This window comes from Leopardus geoffroyi, chromosome A2 (genome assembly GCF_018350155.1).
Source record: "Leopardus geoffroyi isolate Oge1 chromosome A2, O.geoffroyi_Oge1_pat1.0, whole genome shotgun sequence".
NCBI lineage: Eukaryota > Metazoa > Chordata > Mammalia > Carnivora > Felidae > Leopardus > Leopardus geoffroyi.
Genome location: NC_059331.1, coordinates 10,625,761 through 10,641,320, shown reverse-complemented (window position 1 = coordinate 10,641,320; position 15,560 = coordinate 10,625,761). Strand labels below are relative to the sequence as shown.

The window sequence follows — 15,560 nt, the reverse complement described above, 5'->3', positions numbered from 1 at the left end:
AACCCTAGAAAACCTAGATCATGATATTTGTATCAGTTCATAGATTGACAAACTGCAGTTTATCTTTTTACAGTATTTGATTGATAGAAGTTTTTCGTACATTATGAGCAACTATTTCTTCTGTCATTTTTAGTGTTTATTTATTTTGAGAAAGAGAGGAGGAATGGGTGTGGAGGGACAGAGAGGTTGAAGGAATATCCCAAGCCACGTCTATCCTATCAGCACAGAGCCTGAAGTGGGGCTCAATGCCACAATTTGTAAGATCTTGACCTGAACCAAATCAAGAGTTGGACACTTAACTGACTGAGCCACCCATGCACCCCTGCCATAAAATATTTAATAAAGGAAATTGGGTGCATATTAAATGACTGGAAAAGACAAAGGAATGAGGGTATGCTGTTATTCCTGCCAGGGGAAGGCATCTACCCCCTTAGATTATCTGCTTTAGGAAAAAGGAAATTTGTTATACCCAAGTCATACCAAGTATGAAAGTTTATGTTAACCACTCTAGGAAAAGGTCATATCTGGAACTGGAATCAACATGAAATTAACTCTATAACAACTCATATTAAGTTTCCAAGATCTAATTTTCTTCAACACAGTTGAAAACAGAAGTTCATTGAAGATAAAAATAGAAATCACAACCCATGATTCTTCAATTACTTTGTCACTGATCTACGTGATTCCCCTCGGCAGGCATTACTGGATTTCTACTAATGTTTTGATAGGCGGGGCCATCCTCAGGATATATTCCTTGTCAGTTCCTACCATAATAGTCCTCATTTATAGATCACAAAAGCAAGGTGGGTATTCTGTCAGTGGCCAACTTTGTCATTTCTAAATATGCATCTCAGAAAGTGGGTATGAATAACAGAATAAATCTGTGGACTTGCCATGGTCTTTGTGAGACAGAGTAAGTGAACTCCTTCATTCACCACACAACCTTTATGCCACCACTTTGATTGGGAAGCTGCAATGGCATTTTGCTTTAGTGTTAGAGCCAGAATCCAGTTTTCAAAAAAAAAATGATCTTGGTATTTTCCTTTTTCCCCCGTTCACTCTTTTCCAGGTAAAAGGCCACAGGTCTTTTGAATTCTAGCATTTTGGTCAATGTTAACTCTTGCTAAGAAAAAAAAAGAGAGAGAATGCAAAGAAGGGAGGGAGAAACAAAGGAGTGATGGAAGAAGGGAATAAAGAAAAATAGGAAGAATGAAAGAATGAGAAACAAGTGGAAGCCAATTTCTATGGAATAAATAGTCCCTCTATGACCATTAAGTGAACAATGTGCTGTCACTAAGGCAGGAACAGAATGGCAGTGTCGTACAGCTGGCATTCATGAAACATTAGGAACCTGCTGCTTCACGTCACTGCCTTTGGGTAAGGTTAGGAGGAAAATGTTGATCATAATCCATGGCGGTTTTATAAGTCCATCCTCAACAGGGGTGGGACCTGGGTCACTGAAAAGTCTCAGGTCTGACAATCAAGTGAGAGATTGTGACTCTTCATTTGGGTGACTCATGTCAAACCTCCTCACCTCGGAACTAGAGTTGTTTTTCTTTTAAGTTTATTTATTTATTTTGAGAGAGACAGAGAAACCTAGAGTGGGGAAGGGGCAGAGAGAGATGGAGAGAGGGAATCCCAAGAAGGCTCCATACTGCCAGTGCAGAGCATGACTTGGGGCTCGAGCCCATGAACCATGAGATCATGACCTGAGCCAAAATCAAGAGTCTGCCGCTTAACTGACTGAGCCACCCAGGCACCCCGAACTAGAGTTTTTATATTTACATAGATTGTTAGGTCTTTGAAAATTCTATTTTATGCATCCAAATACCATGATCAGTCGCCTTTTCCAAAGATCCCAGTGGCTTAATGTGTTGGAAAGAATAAGCTGGCTGTCCTGCTTATCACATTAATGCCTCTGATGGCCACGTGATTCACATATGGTGTTTGCAGTTCCGGACCACATTCTGTCTCCTGGGGTCAGAAGGAACTCATCTCAACTTCAGCAGCTCCCATCTTAGCTCTATCATACGTGGAAAACCACTACACAGCTGCTGTACTCCTCACAAATTCTTTTCTCAATCTCTTGGTGAATGTAATGACCTTTGAACCCATCTGGAGTGATATTTGGGTAGCGAGTGATTGTGCAAACATGAGAGATCTAATGCCACATTCCTGTTGGCTTGTACCTTGCTTTCCTTGTTATATACAGCTCTATATAGCTGTACATAATTCTCTCTCTCTCTCTCTCTATATATATATATATAGATATAGATATAGATATAGATATATAGATAGATTAGATAACTAGATTATCTAATTTGTTGGCGTACAATGTTTCATAACATTCTCTTATGTTCATTTTTCTATGGTCCACACTAATGTCCACACTTTTATCTCTTACTTCAGTAACTTAACGTCTACTCTCTTCACTTCATTTCAGTTTATCTTAACTTCTGTCATTTTTATTATTGTTCTCAACAAACCAACTTTTCTTTTCATTGATTTTCTTTCTTGTTTTACTGGTTTATATTTTTATTATCACAAATCTTTATTGTTTCCTATATACATACACATATATACTGTATAATAACATACTTAGGACCCTGAACTGCTTTTAGAACAGGCCATCACTGAATCCAAACTTCAGTCAACTAAGCGATAAAAATATATTTAAATATGCTCATTTGTTCAAGCTGCCATATGGACCTGGGTTTCTGTTAATCGCTCCATCAATATATTTGGTTTGCTCAAAAATTCCTTTCCATATTCCATCAAGCATGATCAGTGGAATTCATTCTGTTGTGCATTCATTAAATTTTTATTAAAAAATTAGAAAAATCTCACAACTACTTGGATACCTTAATTTCCATCATATATATATATATATACATTTTTTTTTGAGAGAGAGAGGGAGAGAGCAGGGGAGGGTCAGAGAGACAGGGAGACACAGAATCTGAAGCAGGCTCCAGGCTCTGAGCTGTCAGCACAGAGCCCAATGGGGGGCTCAAACTCATGAACCACAAGATCATGACTTGAGCCTAAACTGGACACTTAACCAGTTGAGACAGCCAGGTGCCCCTTAATTTCATCTTATCTAAACTTTGCATTTATCTCTGTGGTGTCCTGAGATCTGATGTCAGATGTTGGTTCAGGGAAGAGGAAAAAGAATGGACATGACAAGAATCGGCAGGCATCCCCTTGCAAGGTGAATGTGTTTTAGGTGGAGTGATTACAAATCTTTTAGACAAGGTACTGTGTGGCTCATCAGACAGGTCAAGATGTGCTGTGTGGGCCAAACTGAAGCCTCTGTGTAGTTGGACAAATCAGAGTATTCGAATTTACCCACATCCTAGATTCTTTCTACTCATGATTGTTCTCAACTGCCTCTTTACAAATGATGCCTTGAATTTTATAAAAGATATTTAGCAGGCTATGAATTCAACTTATTTTGTAGCACATCCACATGGGAGATCTGACTTTGTTTTTGTTCCATTCCCATACTGAGATACAGCTTTGAGAGATCAGAGATTTGGTTTATGCAGTTCTGTATATGTCCTGATTATTGTATTCTAAATAATCTGAGGATCTAAAACCCCTATCTTTGTCATGTCTTTCTGTAGCCTCTCCAGTGCAATTGAAAGCACTCAGCACACTCCCAACTTTATTCCTTTTCATGGCTGTATAACATCCCATGTATGGATAGACTGCTGTTTGTTTATTCATTCATCATTTGATGACCATGTGGGTAGTAACCATCTGTTGGCTACTGCCAATCTTTTCCCCACGTAACTACTTTGCATTACAATCAGCAATGCATGAGGCTCCCAATTTCTCCACATCCTAGTAAACATTTCTCATATTCCATTTGAAAAATAGTAGCCTTCCTATGAGTTTGATTTGGTATCTCACGGTTGTGAGTTGTAGTTCCCTAATGACTGTTGATGTTGAACATGTGCCTCTTGACCCTTTGTATGTCCTCCTTGGGGAAATGTCTACTTAGGTCTTTTGTCCGTTTTCAAATTGGGCTGTTACTTCTGTTGTTGAGTTTTTGTACTTGTTACATATTCCTGATATTCAACTCTTACCAAATGTATAGTTTGCAAACATACTGTGCTCTCCTATGGGTTGTATTTCTGCTCTCTTCATAGTGTCTACTGATACACTAAAGGGCTCAATGTGGTCCCATTTTCTTTTCTTTTTCTTTTGTTGTTTGTGCTTTTGGTGTCATATTTAAGAAATCAGTGTGGTACACTTATCCCCATGAGCACTTAATAGTGCATAGAATGGTTGATGCATTACATTTTACACTGAAACTAATACAACTCTTGTAAAGTATACTTCAATAAAAATCATGGTTGGGAGGAGAGAAATAAAATATTCAGAGTTACCACAATTTAATTTTTAAATGTCCAGCTTTCACAACAACAATAAAAACAAAGATATAACTCAATGGAATAGGAGAAAGCCCAGAAATAAATCTTCGTAGCTATAAGTGAATGATTTTTGACAAGACTGCCCGTACACTTCAATGGTGAATAGACACTCTTTCCAAGAAATTGTGATGTAAACCTGGACATACACATTCAAAAAGATGGAAATGACCCTTTGGTCTACCATCTACGAACATGACTGCAAATGGATCACAGATCTAAACATAAGAAATAAAACTGTAAATAAACACGTAGAAGAAAACATAAAGGTACCTTGTTATGACTCTGGATTTGACAAAGATTCCTTGGATATAACACCAAAGACACAGGCAACTAGAGAAAAAATCATGTCACCAAAATCAAAAGTATTTGTGCACTGAAGGGCAAATGAAAAGGTAACCCGCAAAATGGAGAAACTACTGGTGAATCACACACCTGATAATAGATTAATATCAAAGTATGTACAGAATTTCAAGAATTCTTTTTAAAAAACAATCAACTCAGTTTTAGAAAGGAAGTACTGACGCATCTGTGTGTCTCAATTGATTGAGCATCTGACTCTTGACATCAGTTTGGTTCATGATCCCAGAGTTGCTGCACTGAGCCCCAAGTCAGGCTCTGCACCTACCGTGGAAGCTTCTTGGGATTCTCTCTCTCCCTCACCCCTCACTCCCACTTGCTCATACTCTCTCTCTCTAAAGTTAAGGAAAAAAAAGGCAAAACTTTTCTTTAAATTCCAGTTAGTTAACACACAGTGTCCTATTAGTTTCAGGTGTACCATACAATGAATCCACACTTCCATAATAAAACTTTTGAAAATATACATTAAATAAAAACTGTTGGTGAGGATGTGGAGAAAGGGGAACCCTCTTGCACTGCTGGGGGGAATACAAACTGGTATAGCCACTGTAGGAAACAGTATGAAACTTCCTCCAAAAGATAAAAATAGAATGACCCTTGTTGCTTTAGCATCAAAAAGAATAAAATCTTGCCATTTGAAATGACGTGGATGGAATTAGAGTATTATGCTAACTAAAATGAGTCCGTCAGAGAAAGACAAGTGTCATATGATTACACTCATATGTGGAATTTAAGAAACAGAACAGACAAGTTTAGAGTAAGGGAAAAAAAATACCCTAAGATAAAAACAGGGAGGAGGCAAACCATAAGAGACTGGTAACCACAGAGAACAAAGTGAGAGTTGCTGGAAAAGAGGTGGATGGGGGAGAGACTAGATGGGTGATGGGCATTAAGGGAGGCACTTGTTGTGATGAGCACCGTGTATTCTATGCAGGCAACGAACCCCTGAATTCGACTCCTGAAACCAATTGTACACTCTATGGTAGCTAACTTGAACTTAAATAAAATCATGGAAGGAAAAAAAAAAAAGAGGTACCTTACAATCCAGTAATCACACTGCTGAGCCATTACCCCCAAAATACAAAAACACTCATTCAAAGGGATAAATGCACTTCTGTGGTTTTAGCACTATCACTTACAGTAGCCAAATAATGGAAACAGCCTAAGTGTCCATTGATAGATGAATGGATAAAGATCTGGTATAGACATACAATGGAATATTACTCACCCATAAAACTGAATGAAATCCTCCCATTTGAAAAGACTTGGATGGAGCTAGTGAGCATAAGGTTGAGCAAAATAAGTCAGTTAGAGAAAGACAAATACCACATGATCTCACTCATATGCGGAATTTAAGAAACAAAACAAACGAGCACAAGAAAAAAAGAGAGAAGCTCATGGTTACCAGAGGGGAAGGAAGAAGATGGGAGAAATGGGTGCTGGGGATTAAGGAGGGCACTTGTTGTGATGAGCACTGGGTGTTTTATGGAAATGCTGAAGCACCATATTATACACCTGAAACTGACAGTACACTGTATGTTAACTATACAGGAATTGAAACTTTTAAATAAATTTTAAAAAGTAAAACTAATGGGAGCCTGGCTGCTTCAGTTGGTTAAGTGTCTGGCTCTTGGTTTCAGCTCAGGCTATGATTTCACAGTTTGTGAGTTCGAGCCCCACGTCTGGCTCTGCACTGACAGCATGGAGCCTGCTTGGGATTCTCTCTCTCCCTCACTCTCTGCTGCTCCCGTCCTCATGCTCGTGTGATTTCTCTCTCTTTCTCTCTCTCTCTCTCTCTAAACAAATAAACTTAAAAAATAAAAAATACATGTATAAAAAATGAAAACATAAATATAAATAATTTTGAAAACCACAAAAGGAAAAGACAATGGACTCAAGAATATAGAGCAATGGCTACTTAGCACATGAAAGATGCACAACATGACTAATCACTACAGAATTGCAAATAAAAACCATAGCGTGATACCACTCCACACACACTAGGATGGCTATTAGAAAACTAAAACAGAAGATGAGTGTTGGCGAGGATGTGGACAAATTGGAACCCTGTGGTGCTTTGCTGATGAGAATAAAAAGGGACACAGCTGCTGAAGCAAACAGTGTGCCAGTGACTCAATAATGTAAACCCAGAATTATCGTTTGATGTTGCAGTTTCATGTCTGGTTATATACCTACTTACATGCCCCAAGAGAATGTAAAGCATTGCCCAGAACAGATATTTCTACACCAATTTTCATAACAGATTTATTCACAGTAATAAAAGCATGGAGACAACCTGAATGTCCGCCAACAATCTCACAGATGAACAAAGTGTGGTGAACACAGACATGGAACGGCATTCAGCCTTTACAGTGAAGGGAATTCTGGCACAGTCTACAACATGGGTGAAACTCTCAAACACAAGGCTAAGTGTCAGAAGCCAGACACAAAAGGAACCGTATCACACCATGACATCTACCTGAGGTACCTAGACTAAACAGTTTGAGACAGAGAAGGTAGGCTGGTGGGAGACAGGGGCTATGCAGAGGGGCAATACAAACTTAGGATTTCAAGGAGAAAAACGTTCAGGTTGAGAGATGAGAAAGTTCTGGAGATGGGTAGAGGTGGTGGCGGTGGCTCAACATTGAGAAAGTACTTAATGGCACCTAAGTGTATTTCAAGATGTTGAAAATGATAAATTTTATATATTTTTTACTCTGACCAAAAAGTATGACAAAAGAGTCACATACTCTAAAAGAACTTCGGTGGTGCCTGGGTGGCTCCGTCAGTTAGGCGTTAGACTCTAGATTTGTGGCTGAGGTAATGATGTAATGGTTTGTGAGTTTGAGCCTCACATGGGGCTCTGCACTGGCAGTGTGGAGCCTGCTTGGGATTTTCTCTCTCTCCCTCTTTCTGTCCCTTGTCAGCATGCTCACTCTCTCTCAAAGCAAATAAATGAGCTTAAAACTTTTTTTCAGTGCCATAAATAGCTTAATGAGATGTAGAAGAAGTAATCCAAAGTACAAGGAGACAAGGGCATTGTGATGGGTTTATCATGTGTGATTCAATACCTCAACCCTAAAGTATTCCCAAACTAAAACTTCAGACAACATAAAATTCATAAGATCATTGAGAAATAGCTTGGGTTGGGAAATAATATCTTCTTTGACAGGTTCTACAGAGCTTCTCTCCCATATGACAAACTTACAATGGACATTCTGAAACTGAAATGCCTTTGTCGTGAGTTCAGGCCCTCCTGAACTGCCAGAGGCCATGACAGCAGTCCAAACCCATTCAAGGTATGCTATTCATAGTGCAAAAGAATTAATCATTCTCATCAACATTGGTTGAGCCACATGGATGTTTGCAAATGGCAAATTCATCATGGTGTCTCCAAGAAACAAAACCGATGGGAAGCTTACTAATGGCAGAACTGATTTGTGTAACTAACAAAATAAGCAAAACAAAAACAAAAACAAGAAAACAACCAACTCTAATAATCATGAAGAAAAGATTGACCTGAGTCACCACAATGAAGGGTCATAAACCTGACTATCGGTCCTGAGACTTTCACTGACCCAGATCTTCAATTGACGGATCCATTTACACTGGACAGAAATCTGTAAAATGACAATGACATTACATTTTCCTCCAACAAAACCCAAAGGCTCTGAGGTGATGGCACTGGTTAGCCTATAATGGTTCATGAGGACTGTGGTCTGAACTAAAATTGATAACTTGATACTGGACAAGATGAGAGGAATTATACCAGAGAAAGTGGCAAATATTCTTTATCCCTTTGTTTTTATTTTCTTCCTTTCTTCTTGCTTTCCCTGTTTCTTTTTGTCTTTGCTTTTGAGAGATAATTCCATGAACATTTATCTGCATACTAGTGTTTGAAAGGACCTGTGGACCTTTAGCTGGAAAACTGTGAATCAGGTCATAGAAAATTACGATTATGCCTTACGATCCAAGTAGGGAACTCTGGGGAAGGTGAACAAGAGACATTCATCTTACTCAGTCTCACAAAGTACAGGTTAGGTCATAATTGTATCCTGCTCTCACTGCTAATTTCTGGGATGCAGCATTAGAAAAGATGGAGGTGGCAATAGGCAGAGAAGCCATATTGTGTTTGACATTTGTGAAGAGCCTATATGGTAGGAGGTGTTGAGGGATATCACAAGATAGTGTTGCTGCCTACCAAAACATTAAAAGAAAAGTAATAACGCATCTCTGGGAAAATCACCAAGAATGACATCATCAAGGCCTGACAAATCAGAGGTTGCAATTTCTATTACCTTCCCACTTAATTTACGTTTAGGAATGTGTGAGGGAAAATTAGAGACTGTCTAATGAAGGTGGATTATTGTAAACTAATCACACAAGGTTCCAGGTGCTTTGGCTCTTCAGGATGTGATCTCCTTCCAAGGAGGATTGACATAAAACCCTTGAAACTTGTATATAACCTGTGATAGGTTCAATGATTTTCCTCCAGAAGTAGATATGTTAAAAGACACCTGTCTTAAACCCAGAGAAAACCCATTTCACATTTACTCCACCGTCTCCTCCTATCACATTATAAGTACTCAATTTGCTATATTATGTATATGTTCTTAAATATCCATGCAATGGAGGCATCAGGGTAGCTCAATTGGTTGAGCATCTGACTTTGGCTCAGGTCATGACCTCACAATTCATGGTTTCAAGGCCTGCATCATGGTCTGTGCTGAAAGCTCAGAGCCGGGAGCCTACTTCTGATTCATTCATTCTCTCTCTCTCTCTCTCTCTCTCTCTCTCTCTCTTGCTCTTGCACTAGCCCTCTCCCTCCCTCCCTCCTTCCCTCCTTCCCTCTCTCCGTCTCTCTCTCTCTCTCTCTCAAAAAATGAATACATGAGTATTTTTTTCCTAAAACTCCATGCAATGGAATTTAATTAGAGTCCTAAACAATTTTAAAGAAATGCAGAAGTGGGGTTCCTGGATGGCTCAGTCAGGTAAGAGTCCAACTCTCGATGATGATTCAGGTCAAGATCGTACAATTTGTGACACTGAGCCCCACTTTAGGCTCTGCGCTGACAGCACGGACATGTCTCGGGATATTCCATCAATCTCCCTCTGCCTCTCCGTACTCATGATCTCCCTTTCAAAATAAATAAGCTTTAAAGAGCTACAAAAAAAAAAATAGTTGCTTGTGATGTATGAAAAACTTCAGCTAACTAATAAGGTAAGAATATAAACTGCACATTTCCAGCCTATGAACTGATACAAATATCATGATCAAGCTCTTCTAAGGTTTTAAGCCCTGTTACTCAAGTCTTTATCCTGAAACAAAGAATCCTACATGCAGACAATGTTTCTCGGCTAAAGAGCTTTCTCAGGGCTTGCTTGATGTCTCTGTTCCTGAGACCATAGATGAAGGGGTTCAGCATGGGCGTCACCACCGTGTACGTGACTGAGGCTATGGCACCTGTGCTGGAGTTTTGTGAAGCAGCAGAATTAAAATACACACCAAGGCTTGTACCATAGAACAAGGACACAACTGAGAGATGAGACCCACATGTGGAAAATCCTTTATACTTGCCCCTCACTGATGAAATTCTCAAACTGGAGGCTACAATTCTAGAGTAAGAGGAGAGGATGCCAGTGAGTGGAACAACACCCAGAAGTCCACTTGACAAATACATCGCCAGGTCATTGAGGAAGGTATCAGAGCAAGCAAGCTGGATCACCTGCTTAAGTTCACAGAAAAAGTGAAGGATTTCCAGATCTGTGCAAAAAGAGAGTCGCAAAATCAGTAAGTCATGTAACAGAGAAACAAGAACACTCAATAACCAGGATCCCAGAAGCAGGATGCCACAGAACTTGGGGTTCATGATGACCATGTAGTGTAGTGGGTGTCAGATGGCCACGAACCGGTCATAGGCCATCACTGTCAAGAGGAGGTTGTCGATTCCTGCAAAAAGCATGAAAAAGTACATCTGGCTGAGGCAACCTTTGTAGGAGATCGCTCTGCTCTGCGTCTGGATGTTCAGCAGCATCTTTGGGACGGTGGTGGAGGTGAAACAGATGTCTGAAAAGGACAGGTTGGAGAGGAAGAAGTACATGGGTGTGTGGAGGCGGGAGTCTGTGATAATGGCCAGGATCATGAGCAGGTTCCCAGTGAAGGTGACCAGGTACATGGACAGGAACAGCCAAAAGAGCAGTGACTGCAGCTCCCCCTGGTCTGAGAGTCCCAAGAGGATAAATTCCATAACACGAGTTTGATTTCTTCCTTCCATGTAATTGATGAAAATGGCTGGAACAGAGACAGGAACATTGGAAAGGCAGCAGCATGATCACAGAATTACAAGAAATGCTGTCTTTTCAAAATGCTTCATTCATTAATTCTTACACACTCCCTACCAATCTAGAATATACACCAGAAAATTTCAGGGACTCTCAAATGTCCATGTTTTCCATGAGTCTTAAATTGTTCACAATTCTTGTTCTGAATCAAAACAATTATCCAAAGCAATGTTCTCCTCCATAAATTTCCTGTGACCTTTTTTTTTCCACCCGAGAAAATTTAACACATTATCTTGTGACAAGTATTTTTAACAGCATTGCACAAATGCGGTAGGAATGTGTGTTTCACCTTAACAAGACAGTCTAAGATATGTGTGTGTCAGAGGGAGGAACAGAATATTAATAAAGGAATAAATGGTGTTTCAGGTGGTGGTTACAACTAATAAGGAAAAAAGTTCGGGACACAGTAGTCCTAAGTGGAAGGAAAACCTGCCTTTGTGTCATGACTGATCAGGGGCTTCTGAGCTGGAAAACTCAGGGATGCATGAACCATGTGGATAACTTTGAGAAAACCAGTTAAGGCAGAAAAATCGCATGTGCAAAGACCTTGAGTCAAGAGCTCACCCAAAACCATCAGGCAATATAAAAGACAAAGTTGTGAGCAGAGCAGGTAACACAACGGGTGTAGGAGTGGAATGTAAATAAGAGAGAGAGGAGCTCAAAGCCTCCTGTATCAGTGGAAATGATTTTAAGGCAATGTTGGGGACAGGCCAAGATGGCAGAGGAACATGGAAGGTTTTTTGCCTCTCTCCTCACTGAAATGCAACTAAATCAACACCAAACCGTCTTGCATATCTAGAAACCTGGTCTGAGGAATAACACAACAATCTGCACAACTTGAACCATGGAATTTGGCAGGTACACAGCATGGAGAGGTGAACTGGGGAAGAGAGAAGCTATGGAGGGCAGGGAGCTGTTTTTGCTTGTGAAGAGAGGATGGAGATGGGGGAGAGTATAGGAGAAGCACTGCCCAACAAAAAAGCAGCTGGAGAGAAAGAGAAGGAGTGGACTGAACAAAAACAGGGAGAAGAGAGAAAGGAGAGGGTTTCAATTTCACGAAGAGGCTATAAACAGGGGAGCATAGAGTCTGAAACCATATAGAGTACCATATAATATTAGAGAACTCAATGACTCATTAAAAAGTAATAACATCAGGGGCGCTGGGTGGCGCAGTCGGTTAAGCGTCCAAATTCAGCCAGGTCACGATCTCACGGTCCGTGAGTTCGAGCCCCGCGTCAGGCTCTGGGCTGATGGCTCAGAGCCTGGAGCCTGTTTCCGATTCTGTGTCTCCCTCTCTCTCTGCCCCTCCCCCGTTCCTGCTCTGTCTCTCTCTGTCCCAAAAATAAATAAACGTTGAAAAAAAAAAAAAAGTAATAACATCAAAATCATATGGGTCTCAGGAGATGAAAACAGAGGAAAAGGGGTAGAAGGCTGATGTGAGCAAATCATAGTAGAAAACTTTCCTAATCTGGGGAAAGACACAGCCATTAAAATCCAGGAAGCACAGAGAACTCCCATTAGATTCAACAAAAACCGACCATCGGCAAGGCATATCATCGTCAAATTCACAAAACACTCAGGCAAGGAAAGAATCATGGAAGCAGCAAGGGAAAAAAAGTACTTAACCTATAAGGGAAGACAGTTCAGGTTAACAGGAGCCCTTTCCACACAAACGTGGCAGGCCAGAAAGGAGAAGGAGGATATATTCAATGTGCTGAATCAAAAAAAAAAAAAAAAAATTGCAGCCAAGAATCCTTTATCCAGCAAGGCTGTCATTCAAAATAAGAGATCAAAAGTTTCCCAACAAACAAAAACTAAAGGAGTTTCTGGACACTAAACCAGCCCAGCAAGAAATGTCTGGTAGGATCTCTGAGGAGAGAAAAGAGGGAAAAAAAATCAACAAACACTAGAAAGGACCAGGCAACACCACCAGGAACTCCAACTCTACAGGCAACAATATGAATCAAATTCATACCTTTCAGTAATCACTGATTAACAAAGATTAACAACATTGATAAGCCCCTAGCCAGTTTGATCAAAAACAAAAAGGAAAGGACTCAAACAAATAAAATCAAGAATGAAAGAGCAGAGATTACAACCAGCACTGCAGAAATACAAACAAAAATAAGAGAATATTATAAGCAAGTAGAGACCCACAAATTGGGCAATGTGGAAGAAATGGACAAATTCCTAGAAACATATAAACGACCAAAACTGAAACCAGAAGAAATAGAAAATTGGAACAGACCCATAGCCAGTAAAGAAATTGAATAGTAATCAAAAATCTCCCAAAAAAAACTAGAGTCCAGGGCCAGATGGCTTTCCAGGGGAATTCTAAAAAACATTTAAGGAAGAGTTAACAGCTATTCTTTCAAAGCTGTTCCAAAAAATAAAAATGGAAGGAACACTTCCAAACTCATTCTGTGAAGCTAGCATTACTTTGATTCCAACACCAGACAAAGACCCCACTAAAAAGGACCACTATAGCCCAATTTCCCTGATGAACAGGGACACAGAAATCCTCAACAAGATACTATCCAACTGGATCCAACAATGTATTGAGAGAATTATTCACCATGACCAAGTGGGATTTATACCTGGGATGTGGGCTAGTTCAATATCCACAAAACAATCGATGTGACACATCACATCAGTAAAAGAAAGGACAAGAACCACATGATCCTCTCAATAGATACAGAGAAGGTATTTGACAAAATACAGCATCCTTTCTTGATAAAAACCCTCAAGAGAGTAGGGTTAGAAGGATCATACCTCAAGATCAGAGAAGCTGTATTTGAAAGACCACTGATAATATCATCCTCATTGGGAAAAAGCTGAGAGATTTCCCCCTAGTGTCAGGAACACGACAGGGATGTCCACGCTCACCACTGCTATTTAACATAATATTGGAAGACCTAGCCTCAGAAATCACATAACATAAAGGAATAAAAGGCATCCAAATTGGCAAGTAGGAAGTCAAAGTTTCACTCTTTGCAGACGACATGATACTCTATATGGAAATCCCAAAATATTCCACCAAAATGCCTCTATAACCGATCCATGAATTCAGCAAAGTCACAGGATATAAAATCCATGGACAGAAATCAGAGCATTCCTATACACCAATCATGAAGCAATAAGACAGAGATATCAAGAAATCTATCCCATTGACAATTGCACCAAAAAACACAATACATACGAATAAACCTAACCAAAGAGGTGAAAAATCTATACACTGAAACCTATAGAAAGCTTATGAAAGAAATCGAAGAGCACAAAAAAATAGAAAAATATTCCATGCTCCTGGATAGAAAGAACAAATATTTATAAAATGTTGTTACTACTCAAAACACTCTACATATTCAATGCAATCCCTATCAAAATAAAGACAAAATAATTCTTCACAAGCTACAACAAACAATCCTAAAATATGTATGGACCCAGAAAAGACCCTGAATAGCCAAAGCATTCCTGAAAAAGAAAACCAAAGCTGGAGGCATCACAATCCCAAACTTCAAGCTGCAATACAAAGCTATAATCATCAAGACAGCATGGTACTGGCACAAAAATTGACACTCATATCAATGGAACAGAATAGAGAAGCTAGAAATGGTCCCACAAATGTATGGTCAACTAATCATTGACAAAGCAAGAAAGAATATCCAATCGAATAAAGAAAGACTCTTCAGCAAATGGTGCTGGGAAAACTGGACAGCCACATGCAGAAAAATGAACCTGGACCACTTTCTTACACTATACACAAAAATAAACTCAAAATGGATGAAGACCTAAATGTAAGACAGGAAGCCATCAAAATCCTCAAGGAGAAAGCAGGCAAAAACCTCTTTGACCTCAGCCGCAGCAACTTCTTCCTCAACATGTCTCCAGAGGCAAGGGAAACAAAAGCAAACACGAACTACTGGGAGCTCATCAAAATAAAAAGCTTCTGCACAGCGAAGGAAACAATCAGCAAAACTAAAAGGCAACCGATGGAATGGGAGAAGATGTGGCAAATGACATATCAGACAAAGGTTAGTATCCAAAATCTATACAGAACTTATAGACAAATGATCCAGTGAAGAAATGGGAAAATCACATGAATAGACACTTTTCCAAAGAAGACATCCAGATAGCTAACAGACATGAAAAAATGCTCCACATCACTCATCATCAGAGAAATACAAATCAAAACCACAGTGGGATACCACCTCACACCAGTCAGAATGGCTACATTAACAACTCAGGCAACAACAGATGTTAGTGAGAATGCAATAAAAGAAGGTTTCTTTTGCACTGCTGGTGGGAATGCAAACTGGTGCAGCCGCTCTGGAAAACAACATGGGAATGCCTCAAAATATTAAAAATAGAACTACCCTATAAGCCAGGAATTACACTACTAGCTATTGAACCAAGGGATACAGGTGT

The 15,560-nt window shown here is 39.7% G+C and overlaps 1 pseudogene; it reads right to left on the bottom strand.

Moving 5' to 3' along the window:
- Positions 1 to 10,099: 10,099 nt before the first annotated feature.
- Positions 10,100 to 11,068, bottom strand: LOC123604904 (annotated as a pseudogene).
- Positions 11,069 to 15,560: the final 4,492 nt, after the last annotated feature.